At 46.7% G+C, this 4,242-nt stretch overlaps 1 non-coding gene across 1 annotated transcript; it reads right to left on the bottom strand.

Annotated features, from left to right (window-relative positions):
* Positions 1 to 3,825: 3,825 nt before the first annotated feature.
* On the bottom strand, positions 3,826 to 3,899 carry trnak-cuu (transfer RNA lysine (anticodon CUU)). Its single transcript has one exon. It is a non-coding gene; the product is annotated as a tRNA-Lys (tRNA).
* Between the last annotated feature and the right edge of the window lie 343 nt (positions 3,900 to 4,242).

A 4,242-nucleotide genomic window follows, 5' to 3' on the forward strand; every position in this document is an offset into this window, starting at 1 on the left:
TCTGAGTCTGGCAAGTCTACTGATGTGCCCATTTCTGAGGGACACCGGGCTCGAACTCAACTCCATTTCAAACTACAACAGCAATTAGAACAAATGCTTCGCCGTTGTGAGCAAGAGTTGAATGCAACGAAAGAGTTCTTTGATATAGAGTTGGAGAATCTGGAAAGACAACAGAAGCAGCTGATGGAGAAAATGGAGCAGGAGCACACAAAACGTCTGATGTCAGAGGAGTTAACGGTCAGCCAACTCCTGCATATGCTGAAGGACAGGACTCTGAAATGGGAAAAACTTGAACACGAACTTCAATATTCAAACGAAAGGGGTTCGGAGCTCTCAAAGGTTATTGGAAGAGCTGAGGTGGCAACACAGACTGAGATGACTGCAACAGAGCAGCCCTTGGATGCCAAAAGTACGCTGACTCACGTCAACGTAGAACAACAGACCGCTGAAACAGCTGCTCCGGTAGAGGGATTGAATAGTCCGATCAATCAATCTCCAAAAGAAGTTGAAGTAGTAAAATCTCAAATGAGGTCATTAGTAAACGACTTGCTGAAAGCCCAGAAAAAGCTGGATGAAGAGGTACGCATGAAGAAGTCTCTTCAGGAAAGATGTCTGGACTTGGAACAAAAGCTGGCTAACGCCCAGCTGGGTATGGAGGAAATAGAAGACCCTCTCGCTGGCCTAGATCAGGACGACACCGAATATTACTATGTCCTGTCCTGCCCAACTTGTAACTTCGACTCCCACCATACAGAAATCATGGAGGAGCACCAAAAGTCTACGGAACATCGGGAGAAGGTGGCTCTACTACGGAAAAAGGAGGAAGAGAAGGAGGAACTGCGCATGCAGCTGGCAGCTGACAGTGGAGCCCAGAGAGTCTCCAAGAAGCAGAAAAGGAAAAGTCGAAACAGAAGATGACCCATCTGAACCATTATTACCTCTACCAGATCACACACGTGGTCCCTCCGAACGGAGCCAATTCAGTTCGGAAGTTCAAGCTGTTAAATCCATGAAAGGACTATTGAATGAGTAACGTGAACCAACTACACCACAGAGATTGAATCTGTGAACTGTTTTCCGCAGAGACTGAATCTGTGATATGTTACGTTAAACATGAAGTTATATATGTATATATGTTATTACGCTATGTTAAATGGGGGGGATGACTATAAAGCTAAGAAGGGAGGAGTGTTGTGTATGTAACCTGTTCCACCTTAAGAGAGCTTAAGCCTGTTCCACCTTAAGAGATGTACTACTTTCTCAGGCTGCTGTAGACGTAATACCGGGGGTGAACACACCGGTATATAAGCACTGTGCAGTAATCTTGTATTCAGTATAGTCCCTACCTCCAACCAGTAAAGACCTGTTTTTATTGTTACTCATTAGTCTGTGTTTTAATTAACTAAATAATTCACAGACTTAACAGTAAATCTATGGAATTCTCTGCCCCAGAGAGCTGTGGAGGCTGGGTCATTCAATATATTTAAGGTGGAGTTAGACAGATTTTTGCAAAGCAAGGGAGTGAAAGGTTATGGGGAGCGGGCAGGGAAGTGGCTTTGAGCCCAAGATCAGCCATGATCTTATTGAATGGCGGAGCAGGCTCGAGGGGCCAAATGGCCTATTCCTGCTCCTATTTCTTATGTTCTTTTGTTCTTATGACAGGCAGCATCATGGAGGGAGAAACAAAGTTAACATTTCAGGTCGATGACCCTTCATCAGAACTGGAAAAAGTTGGAGAAGTTACAGATTTTTAAGCAAGTGCAGGGGCAAGGAAAGGGAGGAGTGGAGTAAAGAACAAAGGAAAGGTCTGTGATAGGATGGAAGGCAGGAGAGATTAAAAGACAAAAGGGGAATGATGGTGCGAGGCAAAAGGAGATGGCGATGGGCCAAGTTAAGAAACAAAAGATGACTCTAGATGAAGTGTAAATGGCACTGGCAGAATGATCGACAGCTGCCCTGTGAGAGAAAAAGAAGAGAATAAAGAAAAAAGACATAGGGGCCGAGGTTATAGTCTGAAATTGTTGAACTCTATGTTGAGTCCAGAAGGCTGTAAAGTGCCTAATCGAAAGATGAGGTGCTGTTCCTCGAGCTTACGCTGAGCTTCATTGGAACAGTGTAAGAGGCTGAGGACAGAGAGGCCAGAGTGGGAGTGGAGCGGAGAATTAAAGTGACCGGCAACCAGAAGCTTGGGGTTACCCTTGTGGACGGAACGGAGGTGTTCCGCAAAGCGGTCACCCAATTTGCGTTTGGTCTCCCCAATGTAGAGGAGACCACATCGTGAGCAGCGAATACAGTATACTAATTTGCGAGAAGTACAAGTAAATCGCTGTTTCACCTGGAAGGAGTATTTGGGGCCCTGGGCAGTGGGAAGGGGGGAGATAAAAGGGCAGGTGTTGCATCTCCTGCACTTGTACATGAAGGTGCCAGGCAAAGGGGAGGGGGTGTTCGGGGTGATAGAGGAGTGGACCAGGGTGTCGCGGAGCGAGTGGTCCCTTCGGAATGCTGAAAGCGGGGTGGAGGGGAAGATGTGTTTGGTGGTGGGATCATGCTGGAGGTGGCGGAAATGGTGGATCCGTTGAATGTGGAGGCTGGTGGGGTGAAAGATGAGGACAAGGGGAACCCTATCGTATTTCTGGGAGGGAGGGGAAAGGGTGAGAGCAGGAGTGCGGGAAATGGAACGGCCATGGTCGAGGGCCATGTCAACCACGGCAGAGGGGAATCCTATCACAGACCTTCCCTTTGTTCTTTCCTCACCTCCTCGCTTTCCCTGCCCCACACTTGCTTAAAGATCTATTACTTCTCTAACCTTTTCCAGTTCTGATGAAGGGTCATCGACTTGATACATTAACTCTGTTTCTCTCTCCACGATGCTGCCTGACCTGCTGAGTGTTACCAGCATTTTCTGTTGTTATTTCAGATTTCCAGCATCTGCAGTATTTTGCTATTGTAATCTGTTTTAGGTGTTAGTTGAGGGATAAACTTTGGCAAGGACACCAGGGAGAACTCCCCTGCTCTTTGAATAGTGCATTGGAATCTTTTACGTCCACCTGAGAGGGCAGGTGGGACCTCGGCTTAACATCTCATCCGAATGACAGCATCTCTGACAATACAGCACTCCCTCAATAGTGCATAGAAGCCCCAGCCTAGATTATGTGCTGGAGTCTCTGGAGTGTGGCTTGAGCCCACAGCTTTGTGATTCAGAGGCGAGAGTGCTACCATCGAGCCCAAGACTGACAACTAATATCAAAGGGCCACATATCTTGTGCAATTCTAGGTTTCTGAAATCTGAGAGAACGTTGCAGCCCCTTCACTTGGATAGAATAGAAACCTACCTGAGTAGCTTTGTGAAAAAAGACTTGCATTTCTATAGCGCCTTTCACGACCTCCAGACGTTTCAAAGCGCTTTACAGCCAATGAAGTACTTTTGAAATAGAGTCACTGCTGTAATGTGGGAAACGCGGCAGCTAATTTGCGCACAGCAAGGTCCCACAAACAGCAATGTGATAATGACCAGACAATCTGTTTTTGCTATGTTGGTTGAGGGATTAATATTGGCCAGGACACCAGGGATAACTCCCCTGCTCTTCTTCAAAATAGTGCCAGGGGATGTTTTACATCCACCTGAGAGAGCAGACGGGACCTTTGTTTTTAACGTTTCATCCGAAAGACGGCCCCTTGACAGTGCAGCACTCCCTCAGCACTGCACTGGAGTGTCAGCCGAGCTTTATGTGCTCAAGTCCCTGGAGTGGGTCTTGAACACACAACCTTCTGACTCAGAGGCGAGGGTGCTACCCACTGAGCCACAGCTGACACAAAATATACACCCGCCCAACATGTGGCTCGAACCCACGAACCCTGAGATTAAGAGTCTCATGCTTTACCGACTGAGCTAGCCGGGCAGAAGGTAGGTGATAAACAAAAACACTGAGCCTGTGCTAATAATGGCTGACGAATATCATGTCTTACTGATTCCTGCTGAGTATACAGCCGGACGTCAAATACAATAGTCTGTGCCATTTCCAATGGAGACCAAATTCACTCCTATTTATGAAGTCATTTGTAAAGCCTGGTCTTAGTTCTCTACAGACTGGAGCTGTGCGAAGACTGTCCTCAACTTTCACCTCACTGAGCATATTTCAAGCTCATTATAAAAGCTGATATTATATCCATAGTGAATGGAGATGAGTTCGGACTGCAATGTGTATTTGTGTTTTTTTGTTAAAGGTCTGAGTAGGTACCGCT

This window comes from Somniosus microcephalus, chromosome 20 (genome assembly GCF_052327205.1).
Source record: "Somniosus microcephalus isolate GS21.2 chromosome 20, FLI_Smic_1.0, whole genome shotgun sequence".
NCBI classification, from domain to species: domain Eukaryota; kingdom Metazoa; phylum Chordata; class Chondrichthyes; order Squaliformes; family Somniosidae; genus Somniosus; species Somniosus microcephalus.